Here is a 21,191-nt window from a genome sequence, read left to right as displayed (position 1 = left end):
GTGTGTGTGTGTGTGTGTGTGTGTGTGTGTGTGTATTTTCCTCGTGCTCTGCCAGGCAGGCCTCAAACTTTGCTGTCTAGTGCAGACAGGCTTGACTTTGTCATCTTCTAGCCTCGTGCTATTTAAAGGCAATTACCTCTCTGAGCCACATTCTCAACATGGTTCTTGGCACTCCAGTGCTGAGGGGTCTCAGGAGGCCCATGTGCCTCAGTTTCCCAGGGATGGCAACAAGCCTTCATCCATTAAGCTCTTTCAGTACTTGGAGGACTAGGTTCAGAAGGGTTCTGAGGCTGTGTATAGGCTCTGTAGGAAACAGTATTGGTAGTTCAAGGCACACATCTGCCTGTCTAGCTCCTGCTTCCTAGGGTTGGATCCCTCCATGGGTTCCTCAGTTCTGGTCTGTGGCAATACAAAGAGAAGGAAGGGGCAGTGGCCTCTCTGTGGCCCCAGTGGCATCCATTCACTCTGGCTGCCCGGGTGACTCTGCCCCCAGAGAGTGGGCTGTTTCATGGAGAGCGGGGCCTTGGGTCCTTCTGAAGCTCAGCCCCCTACACCTGTGTCTCCTGTCCAGCATGCCTCATCCTCTGTAGTTTGTTTGGAAGGAGCATGTCTTTCCTCCAGGATGTCGGGAACCTTCTGCCGTGTCCCGGGGCACCTTTGGACACTCCGTTCAGATAAAGGATGTAATGTGACAGCTGGTTAAAATGTGTTATAGGGACAAAGCTGCCAGGTTCAAGTCCCTGCTTTGCCACTTAGAAGCCAGGTCAGTGTGAATCAGGTGGTCTGTCTTTGGGCTCCCTGCTCTTTCCATCCCTGCGCATAGCAAGAGCTGGGAAGCACCCATCCCCTCTGTGAACCGGAGACCCTGGACTCCTGTCCCAACAGAGATACCCCTCCACCAGACAGGAACAGCCAGTGAGGTTTCCTCATTATTGCCCTCCACACACACTGCCCACCCTCACTATCACTGTACACACACACACACACACACCACTCCTCTTGTGAGCAGGAAATTTTAGGCTGACACTTGAGTATGTTAGCAGCACTTTCCGAGCCAGCTAGCATGCAGGGGGCCCCACAGACTTTGGATTAAATGCAAACACTTGGGCTGTCTCTCGGAGTTAGTCTGTGGGCTGCTGTTGAGCTCAGGCCTCTGAAGTGAGTGTGTGTGTGTGTGTGTGTGTGTGTGTTGTGTATTTAGAGAGTGTCTCTTCCTGGAAACGAGCCCCTTAGAGCAGAAGTAAGTGATCTCCAGGCTTGAGTTCTGGGCAGTGTGATAATTCAGGTGCTTAGGGAGAGACACTGTCTGACACCAGACTCCCTGACTTTCCCAGCTTCCCGGCTCTGCCCCCAGAATGAGCTGACTAGTGCTCAGGCTTCCCTCAGCAGAGGCCTCTAGGCTGTGAGACAAAGGAAGTCGGAGTACTGGCACCTGTGAAAACAGAAAGGACCACAGGGCCAGAGGACAGCCTCCTGGCTCCGGTACCAAGACAAGTCACTGCATAGGAGGAGGGGAATAAGGAAGAATTTCAAGACTCTACCTTGATGGCTAAATAGTGAGAGCAAGTGACTTGTCCAAGACCACTGGACCCAAATTTTGTTTGCTTTTTGTTTTTTGAGGCAGGGTTTGTCTTTGTAGTCCTGGCCGTCTTGGAACTCACTATGTAGACCAGGCTGGCCTTGAACTCACAGAGATCCTCCTGTTTTGCCTCCCAAGTGCTGGGATTAAAGGCATGAGCTGCCAGCATCTGGCCACCAAACCCAAATTTAAGGCCCAATCTTTGCTATTAATCATGGCATCAGTGTGGTATGCGTGCGACTGCTTAAAATATGCGGTGTGTGCTGGGGAGCCTTACTGGTAGTTGTATTAATTAATACTTGCTTCAATTACTTTGCATGCACCATCTAATTTAAACTTCATGGACGTTTGTTTTAAACCTAGAATGTAGGTGCGCACCTGCAATTCAAGCATCCATGACACCAAACCAGGATCACCTCAAGTTTGAGGCCAGCTTGGGCTATATAGCCAATGCTGCTCTAGGAAACTAAACAACCACCACAACCACCACAACCACCAATTGTTTGTAAAGTAAGGAACTGATAGGCTAAGAACTCCACCCATGGCCACACACCCACTGGAAGGTGGGGCCAGAATGTGAACTGGCCCCACCTGACTTTCAAGTCTGAGCCCTCAGCCTTGAGTGTAGGCATAGGGAGCCACTCCTGGCTTTGCAGGGACAGAGATCCCTGCCAGCCTCCAAAATGGCAGGGGACTGCTTGGAGGTCCACGGCAGTGTTGTCTGTAGAGGACCCGGGCTCTTCCCCATTCTCAGACCATAGGGAGAGGGAGAATGGCACCCCCTCATCCAGTGGGTAGATGCAGCCAGGAATGCCAAAATGGCCAGCATATCCCATGCTACCAGCTGTGGCACAGGCCACCCAGTCGGGAACCTTCTTAGCATCTCCTAGGATAGTTAATGAACCCAGTTTACTATAGTTGCTGAAACAAAGTGAGTCTGCTATAGGGCTACCTGGGACCCACAGGCTGGCTGTCCCTCCTATGACAGGGACAGAGATAGGCCGTCTGAACTGGGTAGAACATGAGACATCAGGAGGAAAGCCAAAGCTTAGTCCCATAGCTGAGCACTGGGGTGTAACTCCAGAGAGGCTCCTAGGAGGCATGTCATGGAACAAGGCCCTCTCGGCACATCTTTGTTTAATGGGCAGAGGGGAGCCAGTGAAAATGTGGTTAGTAGCAGAACATGAGGCCAGTTCTCTCTGGGTTTCCATGGGAGGGTGTTCGTGCTGGAGATCCTTTCTGTAGCTGAGTTGCCCTTTTGCAAGCCTGGCCTTTAAAATGCAAGTCCAGTGAGAGTGGGAATTAGTGTGTTCAAATTGTTCATCAGAAACGGGATGCCAGGATGCTGCAGAGCCCCTTGAGCAAGCCAAATGGAGAATTCTGGAGATGTTAAGGACCAAGGGCTCTGAGGAGGCAACCATCCATGTCTTCATCATCCTATACCTCCTGCATGGGAGGAAATGAAGGCCTGGGGCCGGGAAGGGTTTGTCTGAAGAAACCCAGGGTCCTTGCAGTAAATGCATCGCTCTGACCTATACCTGCCATAGCTCCAGTCTGCACCTGCTCTCCTGAGGGAGGCCTCTTCCGGCATGTCTCTGATCTCCAGCCAAAGGGAGAAGACGATGTGTGAGACTGGGGAGTGGTTCACCAGGATCAGAACAAGAGCATCCTCCGGGAGACAGTGGGACCCTCCTCTTGTTCCTAGACATGGAGGCTGCCATGCCTGGCCTGTTGCAAGTATGCAGTGGTCAGCTGGCATAGCTGCCATCAATCTGGGTTGCAGTCCGTGGAGTGGTCTTGAGCGCTTAGCTGCTAGCAGCCTACCATGTGTTGGGTACCCATGACTGGAGCTGCCAAGTCCATGTACAGCCCAGCCTGCGCACACTGCCTAGCAGGACCTGTGAAATGAAAACACGCTGTTTCCTGCTGAAGGCCAACACAGGGCTGGGCTCCATGTGGCCTTGGCAAGCTGGCCCCGATCTCAGGAAGCCCTGCCCCCACGCCCTCCACCCCCCAGCAGTGCCACAAAAACAGTGGAAAAGTGAGCCTGCTCCAAGGCTGTTTCCACTGTAAACAGTGGCTCTTCAGCTGTCCCCAGCCTCCTGAGTCAGGGCCAGACTCCTCCACCCTGCCTGGGAAGGACCTCAGCCGCCCTCTGTCCCAACAGAGGCGCACTCATGGAAGAAGCCCTCTGTGCCTTACTTATAGTCTAGATCCAACATGCCAAGACCCCTTAGTCTTCACACGCAGCCTGTGTAGTGAGAAGATGGAGGTCAGGGAGCACAGCTGTGCACAGAGAAGCACAGAGCATTTGACCAACGTCACGCAGCAAAGACAAGACTGACCCAGTCTTTGGTCCTCCCAGAAGCACCTGTCCGAGCCTGCGGGTCTCAGAGAAAGAGTCCGTGTGCCATTCACTCACGGCCAGATGCAACTTGAGTTTCATTGACTTTATCCCATAAATGCAGGAAGTCAGCAGCGTTTAGTGGGAGCAGCGTCTTCATTTTCAATTTGAATTTTTTTTGGGGGGTGGGGAGGATGACTTACTATTTCTAGAAACCAGGAGTCTTCACAGTGTGATGGAGGGGCTGAGGTCAGGGCACTCCCCCTTGACAATGAATTTACCCCTTCCCAGACTAGCTAGGATGGGTGCTACCAATGATGGAGTGCCATGAGGAGGTGTCCCATCCTGCAGAGAAGCCTCTTAGAGAAGGTGGATTTATTTGGGCCTAGGTGCTAGGTACCAAGAGGTTCTGCTTTGCAGTTTGACACCAGGTTATCTGTGCAGTAAAGGTCCCTGTGGGTCCCCCTGGAGCCCACTAGGCTCTGTCTGTTAGCTGACTACAGTACACGACCATGCCATCTTACACTCACTTGGTCCAGAAGCCAATGCTGAGTGTCTACTGTATACAAAATGTCAGAAAAGCCAAAGAGCTCAGGCCCCCTACACCTGCACCCCCCCCATCACCCGTTCTACCCTAGAAGCCCAGCCAAGCCCCTCTCTGAGATTCTCACCACGCCAGATCTGGAGGCCAGCTGGGCTGTGGGAGCAGCAGAGGTCCCAGGAGGAGCTATCTCCGGTCCCCTCCACCCACCGACGTCCTTGGTGGCCCTAAGACAGCTTTATGGAGGACAGATTGAGGCTGTCTCCCTCCTGGCAGGTTTATTTCTTCATTTTTCAAACCCTGCTCTGATTTTTCCACCTTGGCCTCCCTGCCCCCACTGGCTCCCTGGCAAACTTCCTCTGCCTCCCCCTCATCTGTCAGCCTGGCTAGGCAGAGGGCCACTGGCCTCCCAGGTGATTGAGTTATGGGAAAGACAGGCTAGACTCTGCAGGAGTGCTTTTGGCTTCCTGCCTTCAGAAGGATGGGGAGGCCGGAAGGGTGGCGAACGCGGGCCACGGATCCCTGATGTGGCTCCAGTCCTTCAAGACAGCCCTACCTGCTGACCAGGCCAGCTGTGTTCGGGCCTCGGTTTCCCTTCCTGAGGAATGGGCAGGCCCAGAGCCAAAGGACGGCAAGGTGTCAGAGCAGCTGACTACTGACTCATCGTGGGAAATTTCCTAAGCATTGCTGTCTCTGAGCTGCAGATCAGAGACACACGTGGAGGGAGAAGAAAAGGGAGGTACATATGTACAAAGAGCCTACTGGGTGCAGTCCCTCCGCCCCAGCAGTACCCTAAAGAGATAGCTGCTGGTAGCAATAGGTCAGAATTATTTTGAAAGATGGGTGGGGTTTTGTTTGTTTGTTGTTAGAGTGTTGTTGTTGTTTTTAAAGATGGTCTTGTTATGTAGCCTAAGCTGGACTCAGAGTCAGTATATAGCCCAGGATAGCCCCCCACCTCCTAGCAGTCCAACTGTCTCAGCTTCTGAGTGTCCAGATTACAGGCTTGTGTGGCTTGCCAGCCTCAGCTCCAAGTCTCTAGAAGACAGGGGTTCTGAATCTCTGGGGGCTACAGAAGGTTAGACAATGAAGTGGGTCCCCAAAAGAGCGGGGGGGTGGGGGGAGGATGGACTTGATTGTCCCAAAGACAGACCAGAGAAGTGAGCAGAGCAGCCTGAGGTCACACAGCTGGAAGTAGAGCCCTGTTCTGCCCGGCTCCTCCTCCACCCTCCTTGCTCTCTGTGGCGTCAAGCCACTTCTCATCTGACTGTTGGCAAGGAGGACTTGCCGTTCCAGCTGCCGTGGCCCAGCCCATGCTTGCCATGATGGACTGAAAGCTTGGTGGCCTCAAGGTTTGCCCCTTTCTTACAAGCCAGTGTCTGACCCTCGGCTAGTCAGGCCCCACCTGCTGTCTCTTCCCTGGGAAGGAGGGGCTGGAGGGGAACCCCCCCCTCCCCACCCTGCCACGCTGCTCTTGCTCTCCAGCTCATGGGAATGAAAAACACATTGGCTTCATTATCCTCGGATTGAATGAGCAGGGTTGCTATGGCAACAGCCATCTCAGGCCAGCAAGGGGGCAGGGAAGGGGCTGGTGAGACCGGAGCAAGTGGGGACCGGGCAGCGGGTGGGCAGGCACATCGGGTGGGCAGGCCACAGGAACAATTGTCATTTATGCCACCCACCCTCTTTTGAGGCCCCTGGCTTCCAGTCAACAATCTCACATGGGGAGAGGCAGGGGGATTGAGAAGGCAGTAGCATCCTTCCCTAACTTGCCCCTCGTTCCTGTCCCTTTCATGGAAGGGTGCCAGGATGGTGGCAGACCCGTATCCAGAGCCACTCAGTGGACCTACTTTCCAGCAGAGACCACCAGCCCAGGGGCTCCGTGAGCCTCCTGGGTGCATGGTTAGTGGAAGAGATAGACTATGATAGCTCAGCAAGCTGCCAACATAACTGTTCTGGGAGGCTGGCTCTCCAGGTATGAATAAGACAAGGCAGGTGATGGTGGCTAGGAGGTGGCTTCTTAGGTCCAGCCCTCAGCAAATCCATCCCCTGACCCTGACCCTTTTAGAGCCAAGTATCCTGGTGCCCATGAGGGCCCTTCCCTACCTGGGGCCTGGATGCACCCTCCCTTCCAACCCACAAATAGCCACACCCAGATAAGCTCCATCCTACCATCCTGTGCACAGCCTAGCCCAAAGGTGACCAGCTGTAGCCTTTGCTTCTCTAAAGAACTCCAGCTGTTCATCCTGAGGAACCCCAAGCAATCGATGCCATTCCGTCTTATCAGGAAGCCTCAGATGTCCCTTCCATTGGATCCAGACACAGAGATCACCTTGCTTCCAGGGACTATGCCCACGGGACAGTGACATCAGATAGAACCACTCAGAACCCCACTGCTGACCCCATTTGGATGCACCACCCTGGCCAGGCCCCCCCTTGTGCACACACCACAGCTCTCACAGCCCAGCTTCGCCGCCACCTCTCTGTCCTGCCTCTTACTATGTTAACTTCAATGAGAAACCGAGGCTTGGAAGGGAAATGATTTGTCCAGGGCCACAGTGTGTGTGTGTGCGTGTGCGCGCAGATGGGAGATCTGGGCAGCACAGACTGATATGGGACATCACTTTTCCAAGCCAGGCCCTTAGTACCCATTGTGATGGGCCAAGAGGCCTCATGGTCTTAGATCCAGAGCCAACCTTCTCCAGGGCTGGTGACAACTTCCCTACCAGGACTGACTGCAGCGATAGCTCTGCCTGCCGGTCCCAGGTTTGAGAGTTCTTTGGTGACCTTTCCTGGTGGGGAGGAACCATTGTGGGTGATCCAGGTCTGAATTCTTTTCTCTGAGCCCTAACAAGGTGGGCAGTCCTGTGGGCCCACACACACCTGGGCATATGACTTCTAAGGAGATAGGCAATGGGGAGGGGGGAGGGGCCAGAATCAGAGTGGATGGCCTATAGATGCCCTGCCCTTCTGCCAAGTCGGGTACAGCGAAGGGAAAGACTGCAGAGAAGCCACTCAGGGTTCCCAAGCGAGTTGCAAACCCATCCCAGGGGCTGTTCTCAAGTGCAGGCTCTGGGGCCCATCAAGGGACACCTGGGACAGGCCAGAAATCAGCGCACCTGACTGTGCCCCCGGGTCTGGCCACCCTGCCTCGAGATCCGAGGCCTGTGCCTTGAGTCTTCCTGGCTGAGGCTCCATCCCCTAGCCTCAGATGGAGTGACAAGCCTTTGCTGACCCTCCCTGGGCCCTGTCCATCATCCCTCTTCCCTCTCCCCACAGTCCCCATTCCCCATGGCATCCTCCCCTGCTGTTGACCTCCCATGACTCCACGGCTGTGTATCCTGGGCCCTCCTCCTCGTCACCACCAGGGCTACAGCCCGGCTCCGCACCCACAGGCCTTTGGAGGGCGGTTGTTGGGCAAACCTGTCATTTTCCCAGCTGGGGATTATAGGTTTGGGGCTTAGGGCGTCTGGGGGAGGAGGAGCCAGGACCCTGGTGTCATGCCAGAGAGATACACCTCACAGGAAGAGGGATGGGAGTGGTGCTGTTGGGGCCTGGCTGAGGATTCCTGAAACTTGACTGGTGTGTGTGTGTGTGTGTGTGTGTGTGTGTGTGTGTGTGTGTGTGTGTGTGTGTGTGTGTTTACACCTCTCCTGAAGGTCAGGGCCTCTCTTTACTCTCATGATTTAATCCTCTCAGTGAGCCCAAGGACAAACCTAGCTTCAGATTTTCCAGATTTGAAAAAGACAGAACTCTGTATGGTAAGTGACTCAGTCAGTAAAGCCCTTGCCCTGAAAGCCTGAGGACCTGAATTCAGATCCCAGGAACCCACGTAAAAAGCCGGACACGTTGTTACACGCTTGTGATCCCAGCTGTGCTGAGAAGAAAAGCCAAGATACGCAGATCCCTAGAGTTCACTAACCACTAGCCTAGCCTGCTTGGCAAAGTTCCAGGCCAGTGAACACTCTTTCTCAAACAAAAGGTCGGGGGTACCTGAGGAATGACACCCAAGATTGCCCTCTGACCTACACATATGAATAAATGCACACCCATCCACACATCTGTCTAGCACATACATACACACATATACACACACATACACATCTGTACATGCGCACACACCTACACATCTGTATAGACATACATCTATATATCTGTATACACACACACCTACACCTCTGTATACACACACACTTATACCTCTGTACACGCACACACACTTATCTACACATCTGTACAGACACACATCTGCATATCTATCCAGCACATGCATGCACGCACACACACCCCTACACATCTGTACACACACACACACACACACACACACACACACACACACATATCTACACAAAGACAAAACTTAGGAAAGGCATCAGACTGATCAGACAGGCCTTCTATACAACAGGTTAAAGCAGAGCCAAGATTGGTGCCCAGTAGGCAGCCTCCTGCTGGTCTCTCGGCATCCCAAGATGCTGGGGAAGCCTGTCCCTGACTGCTTTACCTCACCTGGATTGTGCCTCTCCTTCCACTCTCTGGTCTCAGGGACAGAGAGTGAGCATGGAGGAGATGGTGTGAACTGCACTCGGTACGATCAGAAGAATCTCCCAGTGTTCCATCAGTACAAATTAGAGTAGGTCTACACACCTATGAGGTGACCCAGCCCTCGAAAGGATCCAGGTAAAATATATATATATATATATATGCCAGTGATAGGGCCGAGGGACCCCTAAGGGGCTTGAGGACTTGAAGAATTCATGTCTCAAGAAACATGGTAGAATGGTTCTGAGCGCCGGATCTCTCGACTCAGACCGACCTCTGTGCTCAAGTCTGGGACCCAAGTCATGTAAGAGACTCTTGGAGGCTCAACCGTGGCTTATGTGGGTCATGTTAGAAGAGTTGATGGAGCCGCTACTGGCTCCTTGCTGCTGGCTGACTGTGATGCTTGTTCAGGGGGGGTCTTTGCTATTCTGGCTGTTGGTACTTAAGGCCCTGTTCACCATCTGAACAGCAAGGGGTGGAGCAGGGCAGCCAGTGTGCTTCAGGCAGCCAGGAGGGGCCTTTGGAGCTCTCCCAGACTACACCAACTGGGGAGCCAGCATTTCTGATGGACCGCCACTTCCTGTGTGAACTGGACTTCTGCTGGCAGCCAGAGGGACCTCATGGAGCCAACCCATGACTCCCCACAGGCCCAGGGGAGCAGAGAGCTGGAGGGAACCAAGGCTAGGGGGAGGCCTGCCTGTTCTTGGGAATTCACGACGTGTCTGCTTGTTGCAAGCATCTCGATAAGGAAGATTTGTGGGTGAGATTTGCAATTCTGTTTCCTCTGATGGTTATAAATCAGTGGCACACACATCTTCCGTGAAGCTGGAGGCTCACAAGCACACACAGGAGCATGCAGACGGAAGCACACACGAGTACCATCCCTATCTGATGTCCCCTGGAGCATGGCAAAGACTTCTTAAGGGAGTGGGGTGCTGTGGAGGAAAAAACGAGAGTCCCTGACTGCCACCTGTCCTAACAGGGTCCCAGAACCAGAGATAAAAGACTGAGATGGGCAGGGTGACTCGTGTGGGAACCTTCATTCAGCTCTGCACTCTGCTACTGACTAGCTGTGCGCTCTTGGCTGTGTGGCTTTTAAAAGTTCCTACCCCAGCTTCCCCGTTTCTGAAATGAGGCTACTTATGCTATTACCTCGCAGCATAGTTGAAAGAATAAAATAAAATACGATGTACAGAATGCTTAAAACAGCCCAGAATACATAGTGAGTGAGAGCTTTGGGAAAACTTGACATCATCATCTATTGGTCCTCTCTGAGCCCCCAGACCTTCCACTAGGGGCTGTTAACTTTCTGGCCACTGGATTGTGACCATGAAAGATGCAGTAAGAGGCCCTTTGGATGGGGTGGCCATTGCTGTGCCTGCTGGAGGTGGGCTCAGGGACTGGGGGGGGGGGGGGTCTGAAGCCTCCAGGTGTCTCTTCTCTGTGGCCTGTCTTCCTGTGGGAGGACAGTGTGCAGATGTTTGGAGGACCAGGGAAGGCTCTGAGGAGGAAAGCCAAGGGGGGAGTCTAGGAACATCTGTCTCCCTTTCACCATGGTGGAAGGAAAGCCCTAGCCACATTGTCTCTCTTTGCCCCAATTCTCCTGCCTTTTCCCATGGGAAGGGGCCTTGGAGAGGGGCAGGTGTGAGTCACGGCTGTGCCATGCACTTACTGGGTGGCCTTGGGCAGGTCATATAATCCCTCCACTCCTTCCAGTGAGGGATGATTGTTCCTGCCATGCCAGGCAGCTGGAGAGCGTGTTAAATGAGATACCGCATGTCAAGCCCTTAGCCCGGCGCCCGGTGGTGGCCTCAGGATAAGTGCTCCGCAAATCCCGTCGGGGCTCCTTTCCTTCCTCCAGCACCTGATGCACACGGATGGCATCGTCTCAGGCCAGACCTTGTAATATTTCTCTCTGGGGAAAAAAAAATGAGCTTTAAATCTGGGACATTAGGAGCAACTGTAGGCAAGCATGGAGAGAGAGAGGAAATGAGACCTGCCCCGCTCCCATGCAGGTCCTCTCACCGTGGCAGAGTGGGGGTGCCATGCACAAAGCCCAGCTCTTAATGGCCCGCTGCTGCCCCCCCCACTCCTGCACCTTTACTGCCTCCTGGGGTCCACAGGTGCTATCAACGTGGGCTCCCTTCCAAGCTGCTCCTGGCATTTTTACCTGCTCAGCCATAAAGCCCTGGAAAGCAATGAATCTAGGGCCGAGGAGCCACTTGCACAGCGCCGGGGTGGGGGAGAGATGGGGAGCAGTGGCTGTATTTCTGCAGAGCTGGCACTTTTACGCCCCTCTCTCCCAGCTCACTGCTGGGGCAAGCAGGACAGTGAAGCCTTGGCCTCAGATAATTGTCGGGAGCATCCCAGGCCAAGCCTAGTCTCCCTGTCAGAACTTTGGAGGCCGGACTTTTCTGTTACCAGGGAAACCAGTCTTCCCTGGAAAGGAAATCAACACGGGTGCTTTGGCTGTTGAGATGCAGCCCCTCCCTGGGCTCCCCCGCCCCCAAATGAGTTCCCTCCAAAACTGATTGCCCCGAAAGCACCCAGGCGACAGCATCCCGCCTCCTCCCTGAGCTCAAGGAGATGCCAGAAAATGAGATCTGCCCCTGACCTTGCGTTTTCCACCTCTTTAAAACATTCCATTGTAGTGCAAGGACGTGTTTTGTTTTTTCTTATTTATCTTCCTCTCCTGCCAGCTGGGGTTCTGAGTCTTTCTCTGCTCTTGTTGACTGGAGCCAGAAGGGAAAGGCCTTCCACCTCTTTCTCCCCTTCAGCTGTCAGGAAAAATAAACAGGCAGCTTTATATTTGGAAAACAGAGGGTCTTGGCCACCAGATTGCTATGTCCGGGGCAGGTCACAGCCTTGGTTGTCCCCCTCCTGCACCAGGGGTTTGAAATCTGACCTGCAGATTTGTAGAGCTGGAGGGGGGAGGGTAGGCCTGTCTTTACTCACATAGACTTTTAGAAGTCATTGGAGGGGCACTGTCATTCTCCAGCAGCACCGGGCCTTAGGAAAGCGGGTTATAAGAAAGAATAGCCAGGAACAATTCCAAGGCTGGCAAGCTGAGAGCAGGGGTGCCTCATTCCTACCCTGTACTCTACCCACCCAGGTCACAGATGAACCTGAGCTTATGGTGACATTACCAGATCCTTCAAGGAGATTTTTGGTGGGGGACTGGTGGGTGGGGTTTGAGACAGGGTGTCTCTGTGTAACAGCCTTGGCTGTCCCGGAACTCGCTTTGTGGACCAGGCTGGCCTCGAACTCACAGAGACCAGCCTGCCTCTGCTTCCCCAGCACTGGGATTAAAGGTGTGCGCCACCACACTGGTCTCTGAGGAGAATCTTGATGCAGGGCCCATTGTCCTCCTTGTGCACTCCTGAATGGAGACTAAACAAAGCAGGGAGGCAGAGAGAGAGAGAGAAAAAAAAAAACCAGATTAGCTAGAGGGTGGTTAGAGGCTTTTAGGGTTCAGTTGAAGAGGGTGAAGCTATGAAGAGCCCTTGGTCCAAACAGCCACCAGACCCTTCCCTCTTAGAGTGTGGGTCTCCCCACCCCAACTTCTGCTGGGACTTGATGCTCTGTCCTCAGCCTGCCCTGTGACCTGTGCCTCCAGGACCCACTTTGTTTTGGTGATCTGCGGAGTTACTCTGTCACCTACAAGTGACTCCCTGTTCCATAAGTAATTTTAAATAAATCCTTTCTTGTCCCTAAACTTCCACGGGAGGCAAGCACGCCCCTGCTGGGCTTTTCTCCTTCTGATTTGCAGACAACATGTGGTCCAGGAAGTGTGCCCATCCATTGGCCAGCGAGGGCCCCATGCCCCAGCCATGTGAAGCACCCATCCAGGCACAGACGCACAGCAGGGGTCCCCAGGCCTTTGTATCCTCAGTCTAGGTTTGCATGGATCTTCCTGAAGCCCTGTCAGCTCTTGCTATTAGCACGAGGCTCTCAGAATGTAGAGTAAACTAATGAATTACAGCATGATTACACAGCACATAATTAACTTTGTAATTAATATGCAACTGCCACTTAAGCTAAAACACTGCTTATAGAGACGTAAGGCAATGGGAAATCACAGGTCAGAAATGGGCTTCGGGATTTTTAGAAGCCTAAGCGGAAGTGGGGGATCACGCAAGGCCACAGGGCATGTTAATTAAAAGATGGTGAATAGTGGGAGCCCAGAATCTTTTCATTCTGCACCTTCTTTAACAAAGACCCCTAGCGCTTGCCAGGTTGATCAGCCAGCATTAGCCAAATCAGCCCCTGAGCTTTGTCTTTTCATATACAGGGCAGGCCTTACCTTCCTGCCCACCCTTCCTTGGCCCTTGGAGCCTGGCTGGACCCCTTCCTCCTCCAGAAAGCTTGTGGGGTTCCCTGCCTCCAGGGCTCAGCCTCATGCTGGGCATAACCAGCAGGTGTCTGGGCAGCTCCCCTGCCTCACCTGTATTTTAGGCTTCAAGAAGTCAGGGGTTCCATCTTCATTTTTATTCAATCTTATCATTCATTCTCTGGCCTATCCCAATGGTTTAAATCTAGAGGATCCCTTAGACATCATCCCACCCAGCCCCCCTCCTCCCACTAGGGCCAGACTGAGAATCTCAGTCACCTGGTAATATGGGCGTGGGCTGAGCAGGAAGCCTCCAAAGAGTCTCTCTCTGCTCTAGAGTGCTACCACACACACACACACAGGCACATGCACACGCACACGCACACACACACCAGTTGTGTGTGTGTCCTTGGGAAGGTGTGTAAGCTCTCTGAGCCTTGCTTACTATAAGGTACAGGCAGTGAGACCCATCCCAATGGAGTACGAATTAGGTGGGAAGATGTACCTGAAGAAGCTTATTGGCGTGCACACGATGTATAGAGCTGTCTAAGGTTTCTGCAGCTAAGGGAACAGGTCCAGAGAAGTGAATATCCATAGCACTGCACATGGGCTGGTGTGCTTGGAACCCCCCCCCCAAAAAAAAAAACAAGAGCACCCAATGATGGACCCCTGTCCATATATCCTACCCTGAGCTGGATCTTTAGGACAGAGTTGTCCTCCTGGCCCCTGGCCCCAGGACCATGTGCAGAGACCAAGGTTCAAACCCTAGCATTGTGTTTTCTGATCTGGGGCCGATTTTAAGCTCCTTTCTTCTTTCCTGCCTGAGCAGTCCCATCAGTAGATGGCAGCAATCCTCCTGCCTTTGGCTGGGTTGTTACACTTCATAGGAAATGTCAAATGTGAGCCTGGAGAGTGGTAGCTAAGGTGCACCTGTTCTCATTATTATTCCAAGTTAGTGGAAGCTGCAGGGTGTTCACCCCCACAGCCTTGGGGAGAAAGCCCTCACTCTTTGGGCCACTGGGCGCCACACACCTGGCTCCTGTGTCCTTTGCCTGGGTGGGGGAAGGAGGGGTATTGGCCTCAGCAGATCCAGTCTTCTTAGCCAGTTCCTGTGACCTTTGCCCATTCAGGAAGTGGCTGGGCCTCTGCTCCCAGCCTAAGTCAGACTGGCTGCAGAGGGGAGCTGTCTGGATTTCCATGAGAGGCAGGCACTCATGAAGCTTCTCAAGGTCTTGGATCCAGCCCTTCCTGGGGCGTCTCTTCCCAGAGATACTTTGGGGTCAGATCTTCATGTGAAACCGAGTTTGTCCCGCACCCACCCTGGTGACCCTGCCAGCTCTTCTGTGTCTCCTCTGCCTCTGCTCTTTCCTTTGTACCCCACTGGCTTGCCTCGTAGGTTAGCATTTCTCAATATCTCAATAGCTGGGGACATTCATGCCTGTGGAATTTTCAGATGTGTTCAGGGAAAGGGGTGTCTGTCTTATGATCCAATACCTGTGGAAATGTCAAGTGTTCAGAGCCACGTGGGAACATGTAGAGGCCATCTCTCCAGGAGGGCAGAACATAGAACATTTGTCTCAACTGACCAGGGCCTCAATTCTTCAGAACAACCTCAGGGGGTTGTGTTCCGGGTGACAGATCACAGCCACTCACTGACCGACCCTCTCTTAACTGACCCTTCCTTCAGTGGACCCTCTCTGGCCTCCTGTCCCCCACTGCAGACACTGCCTGCCTGGATAGGCTCTGTGTGGGTACCCAGGCCCTTGCCTGGAGACCTCACAAGTCTCAGAGCTCCTGCCCTGTTCCATAGCCACACTGAAACTTTACAGCCCGGGCCTTTCCCACTCAGTGTCTCTGCCTAGTATTACAGCTGCTGGGCTTGGCCAGGCCTCATTTTTAGTCCCCGTTCATCCTCCAAGCCCCTGTGGAGGCTCACTCAAAAGGGATGTGGGAAGGGGTTACTGGAGAGATGGCTCAGTGGTTAAGAGCACATACTGCTCTTCCTGAGGACCTGAGTTCGATCCCAGCACCCATGTTAGGCAGCTTACAACTGCCTGTAGTGCCAGCTCCAGCGGAATCTGACACCTCTGACCTCTGTGGGTGCTCGCATTCCCCCCCCCCCACATATACACAATTGAAATAATAAAAAAAAGACGGGTGCTGAGGGGTAGCGCCCCAACCCACCCTCCATCCTCAGCAGCCTCAGTTTACAAACTGAGCCTCTTTTTAAGACACTACTGCAAAATTTCGTAAGCAGGCTTAAAAACTAGGCTTTGGGATTTTTTCAGATTGAAAATTTTTAGCATTCAGAGTAACGGCACATAAGTCTTCCTCAGCAGGCGCCAGGCTTCTGGTTTTTTGTTTTTCCTCCCTGCACGGATATTGTCCAGAAGGGTCAGGGAGTCTGCACAGAACTAGTAGTTGGGGCTAGATGCAGATTCGTGTTCAGTAACCGACTGACTGAGTGAGCCCAGCAGCCTGGGTGGCAGCTGCTGTCACCGCTTCACGTTTTCAGAAGAGCCCAGGGCTCGGGGGCCAGCAAATAACAGGGGCAGGATTTGAACCCAGTGGCCTGCTGCCCTTACCACTAAGCCACTCTGACTATCTAAGACTGCATGATGACAAGAAGGTCAGGACACCCAAGTGCTCTGTGAACCGCAGAGTGCATGTGGTGGGACCTCTCGTCACCGTCGCCAGGCAGGAAGTAAGGTCCCACTTATCCCCGGAGGGCCTCTGAGCTGAGACTGCAGTGGCTGGGTCCCCTGAGACCCTCATACCCAGAAACTCACTGAGCTCAGACAAGATACTAGACGGTATGATGGGGCCTGGAACCAGCTGCAGGGAAAGAAGACTTCTGCCCGGAACCCTGGGCTCACAGCTCTGCTGGGAAAGCATGGCTGTCTCACAGTGGGCACGGAGCTTTCCTTCCTGTCACCCTTGGGATGGGCACTCAGCCCAACCCGGGGAGCTGGCAGCTCCGGGCAGCCCACTGTGGCAGCTGTGGACTGAATGTGGCCTAGCCTAGGCCGGCACCTGCAAGGGCCAACTGAGACTGTGAGAGGCTAGGGGGGAGCTGAGAGGCTCGGCAGCTGGGGCTCCCAGGCCGAGGCTGGACTACTCAGGCTTTCGAGGTTCTTCTCTGCTCACACCCACCCTTCCCAGGTCTGTTTCCTCAGCAGTGGATGCCAGGTGGGTCTGATGACCGCTTCCGAGGATCCCTACTAGGTCTAGGCCATAAGAACTGTTGTTTGTTGTTTCCTTATTGGTTTTTGTTTTGTTTTGTTTTTTTGTTTTTGTTTTTGTTTTTCAAGACGGGGTTTCTCTGTGTAACAGTCCTGCCTGGATCTCGCTCTGTAGACCAGGCTGGCCTTGAACTCACAGAGATCTGCCTGCCTCTGCCTCCCGAGTGCTGGGATTAAAGGCGTGCACCACCACCGTCCAGCGGTTGTTGTTTTCTGTCTGCCACTTATAGCACAAATCTATCTCCCTTCTGATACTTTTCCTTTAAAAAAAATAGTTTTTGAAAAATTTGATAGACAGAGGCAGACAGAAGCTGCTCTAGGGGCTGGAGAGGACTCTGGTTAAAAACTCACATTGCTTTCCCAGCACCTACCTCTGGAGGCTCACAATCACTTGTCACTACAATTCCAGGGGATGAGGGGTCTGACCCCCTCTTCTGGCCTCCACAGGCACTACACTCCTGGGTTTCTGTGCATGTGTGTGTGTGTGCACAACCAAAAATAAAAGAAGCTGCTCCACTGGACAGCCATACCTCCGTCTGGCTGAGAGCCTCGGTTTTCCCATCTGCAAAATGGAGTAATAGAGTCAGCTTTTCGGCTATGCTATGAGACTGGCTGCTTTAGCTGTGTGGTCCCACCATCCAGGGGTTTCCGGGGGGCCTTGCTCACACTCTGGGTTTCAGAAAAGAACACCAAGCCGGGCGGTGGTGGCGCATGCCTTTAATCCCAGCACTCGGGAGGCAGAGCCAAGCGGATCTCTGTGAGTTCGAGGCCAGCCTGGGCTACCAAGTGAGTTCCAGGAAAGGCGCAAAGCTACACAGAGAAACCCTGTCTTGAAAAACCAAAAAAGAAAGAAAGAAAGAAAAAAAGAAAAAAACACCAAGTCGGAGATCTGGAAGTAGGTGTGTGGTCGCCCTGACAGCCTCTTGCCGCTCACTCTCCTTTCAGAGATGAATCACTCAAGGCCGGGGAGACAGCTCGGTCAGTACAGGCCTGTCACACAAACACCAGGACCCCAGCTCCGATCCCTAGAACCCCCATAAAAGCCATATAGTAGTGCAAACCTACAACCCCAGCATTGATGTGTGTGGCAGCAAGGGAGATAGGCAGACCCCTGAAGCTCACTGGCCACACAGCCTGGCCGAGTCAACAAACTTCAGATTCAGTGCGAGATTCTGCCTAAAAAATAAAGATGAAAAGAAACTGAAAAAAAGACATCCCGTGTCAACCTTGGACCTCCACACACTCTCACACATACACTAGCACCAACATGCACACGCTACACACATTCACAACAACACACACCAAGTTGACTCACCTGGACGTCTTCATTTCCTGGGTTAGTAAGGAGTGGGTGGGTAGACAATCATCTGTCAATGTCTGGACTACCTGAGAAGAGTGTTGTGATTGATTAGCCATGTCTGTCTGGGGTGCAGAAGTTGGGGGTGTTTCTACGCTCAGCCTTGCTCTCAGCCCCACTCTCCCTGGACTGTGTGGTCCCTTACAGACCTATTGAGCTCTCAGGGCTCCCTCTGGAAAATGCTGTTGCCTTTGTCTTGTCAAGTTCCCCACAATACCAAGTGCAGATTTTGAAGGTGTGGGGAGCCAGAGGTAGGAGACAGTCCAAACACCTTCTGTGCTATAGGACCATCTGCCTGAGTTCACTGCTTTCTGGAAGACTCCAGCTTCCCTCCTTCCCTGTCCCCCAGAGCTCTTGAGTAACCACTGGCCTCCCCCACCCCTTCCCATTTCCTGGCATCTGAGACTTCGGAATAGCCACGGGAGCCCGAGGCAAAGGCAGGTCAGGGCCTCTGTGTGAGCGCTGCTGTCCTGGGAGACACAGTCATTTCGGCACGGCACAGCAGTGATGGTCACTTCCTCGCTCTGGGCAGTGGGGCTGGGAAGGAAGCGTCCAGCTGATGACGATCTGCCGTGCTCCTGTGCGCAACGAGTGGGCTGTGCAACAGAGGCTTCTGTGGTCAGAACAGGGACAGAATCCCGGCGCCACCTCTCAGCACTGTGGCCTCAAGCAAGTCACTGGGCCTCTCAGAGCCTCGGTGTCCTCTCTGTGGCCCGACCATGATAACTGGAGCCGAAGTCACAGCAGAGCTGACACTTAAGTGAGGTGACGCAGAGAACCTAGTGGGAAGACTGGCTTTGGGGAGAAGGAGAGCCCCAAAGGCCTTGCCCAAGACTGGGCCAGCCCGCGCCCCCGCGTGCGTGCGTGCGTGCGTGCGTGCTGAAGGAGTGGGGGGTCAGGGACTTAGACTGTGGCCAGAGGAGGGCAGAGGGCTTGACTTGAGGGTACTGCGAGGCTGCTGAGGCATCCTGTGCCCAGGGGACAAAGAGCCCAGATGTAGTTGCCGTCCCAGGCCGAGTGTGGGTGGGGACAGTGGCCGACCTTTCTCGGGGCCACATTCCAGAGTGTGTTACTTCTCTAGACAGTCCAGGGCATAGTGTCAGGCACGGCTAGGTGGGGCTGCCCTTCGGGACCTGGCTCCGAAGGGAAGGCTCTGTAGTTTTCCTTTAACCAACGCCAACAGTGGAGGCTCCTGTGGATAGGGTGGGTGCTGGAAGATGGGGTCACTGAGAGAAGAGGGTCCACCCTTCCAGAAACCTCCAACACGGAGCCAGAGCCTCTGCAGTCACTGGCCAGATGGTGTGGGCCTTATGGAGTCTGGTCACAGGGTGTTTGCTGCTTGGATAGAGGAAGCAGGTGTGGGCCTTCCAGAATCCTTCCTCCCGAGTGTCTTTGCTCGCTCGCTCCGCTCCTCAGCCCAGCAGGGAGGGGAGGAGATTTCCTGTCCTCCCATAGAAGACACAGGCTCAGGAGGTGAAAGGGCCTTCCCAAAGCCCACAGCCAGGAAGGCCTGGCCCTCAGCCCACCACCCACTGGAGCGCCGCCCTGGACAGGCCTCCTGCCTGCCCAGGGCCTGCCCTCACTGCCTGACCTAGAGAAGGACAGCTGGTCCCCAGCAGCTGCCCAGGGCTTCCTCACTCCTCTGGCTCCTTCTGCCTGCCCTTCTTCCAGACTCCCCTGGAGTAGAACGCCAAAGTCGGAGTCACTCCCTCCACCTGCCTTTGCTTCCCGTTTCTCGGGGCTTCCATGACTTCCCTTTCAAGATGAGGAGGGTGGAGGTCTACCTCAGAGCTTCCCTTACCTCAGCCCCATCCACCCCACCCACCCCACTAAAGCTACATTCAAAATGACTTTGAACTCAGATCAGCCATAGGTTAAGTAGCTCAACTCCATCTTAAATAAGACGTATGAACTCAACTCTTGGTCATTTTCCTAGACCCAAGACTTCACTATGAAAATGAAAAAAGTTTGCCCATGGACTGCCAGAAATCGTCCTTTTCACCCATGGGACAAGAGTCACTCCTTAAGAAAAGATCCCCTGGGTACAGCTAACATTTCAATGCTCAGTACCTTAGCCATGGCCATGCACCCTCGCTTGGCTGTCCATCGAATGAGCACATTCTGGGTGTGGGATTTAAGACACGTTAGTGCCACACGTCACAGCTGAAGGGGAGACAGGTGTATGACAGAGATACTGAGAAGACAGGAGTAGAGTGAGTGAGCAGTGCCACTGGGGGTCACAGTTTACTAGACCTTGATGAGTGAAAGGGGCAGGCAGTCTGACCTGAGGGCAGGCCGAGTCAAAGCTGTAGCAAAGTCTTCAGAGCTCAGACCAGGAGTCAGCCAGCTGTCCAAGGGAGGGAGTTGGGATGTGAGCTAAAAGTGGTGGGAGGTGGGGGGCCAGGCCAGGAAAGGCCATGGCTGAGCCTTTCCCTCTCAAAATCTAAAGCTGGGATGGTACCCTAGAGCCTCACTCACTCACTCACTCACTCACTCACTCACTCTATCTATCTATCTATCTATCTATCTATCTATCTATCTATCTATCTATCTATCTATCTATCTATCTATCTATCACCTAGCAAGGCTGTCCCCAGCTGACCAGCCCTGGTCCTGTTTCAGAGCCCAATCTCTACTCAGGCTGTTGGAAGAGCCCCCCACCCCCGCTGCCGGCCCCACCCCCCCACCCCCTACGCGCACTGCAGATGTGCATGGTGATTGAATCATTGCTGCACACCGCTGCTCACACAGCTCCCCGGAGATGTGCTACTTGCCTGTGCAAGCTGTCAGGAGACGTGTGTGCTCGAGTGCATCTGGGCCAGCAGCCCATGTGTGCACACACCGGCTCTGGAGAGTGCAGAGGGGGCACGCAGGTGCACAAACAGTGCAAAAACACCTCCACCTGGAGGTGCTCGGGATCGCTGGCTAGGCCTGAAAAGTAAGAAAAGAGCTGTCTGTAAAGTGTTTGTGAGGTGTTCCTGCCACACTAGGGTGCTGCATAAAGGGCTCTGAGTGCCCACAGTATGGTAAAAATGCCCTGTCCCTGTGTCCAGGGAAGAATCCAGGGCAGGGCCCTATGTGTAAGACAGCCAGAGGGTTCTTGTCCATTTGAGGCTTCTGTCTGCTCCGTTCTGCCCCTGGCATAGTTGAAGAGGCTGGCTTCTTAGCCTTCAGTTCTCCACAGTTCATTCTCAGAGAGGCTTTCCATCCACAGGGCAGACTTGGCCTGAGCTTTGCTAGGAGATGACAGTGTAAATCGAAG

The 21,191-nt window shown here is 53.7% G+C and overlaps 1 protein-coding gene and 1 long non-coding RNA gene across 5 annotated transcripts in view; one reads left to right on the top strand and one right to left on the bottom strand.

Moving 5' to 3' along the window:
• Zmiz1 (zinc finger MIZ-type containing 1) overlaps positions 1-21,191 on the top strand; it is a 204,935-nt gene that overhangs the window by 83,414 nt on the left and 100,330 nt on the right. The window lies entirely within an intron of this gene.
• LOC143267282 (uncharacterized) lies at positions 17,553-18,761 on the bottom strand. The gene is made up of 3 exons (XR_013042263.1): positions 18,079-18,761; positions 17,888-17,958; positions 17,553-17,748 (listed from the first exon to the last, which is right to left on the bottom strand). It is a non-coding gene; the product is annotated as an uncharacterized LOC143267282 (long non-coding RNA).

The sequence above is a fragment of the Peromyscus maniculatus genome, chromosome 9 (genome assembly GCF_049852395.1).
Source record: "Peromyscus maniculatus bairdii isolate BWxNUB_F1_BW_parent chromosome 9, HU_Pman_BW_mat_3.1, whole genome shotgun sequence".
NCBI classification, from domain to species: Eukaryota; Metazoa; Chordata; class Mammalia; order Rodentia; family Cricetidae; genus Peromyscus; species Peromyscus maniculatus.
The sequence above is the reverse complement of the archived record's forward strand: the minus strand, read 5'-3'. Positions and strand labels throughout refer to the sequence as shown.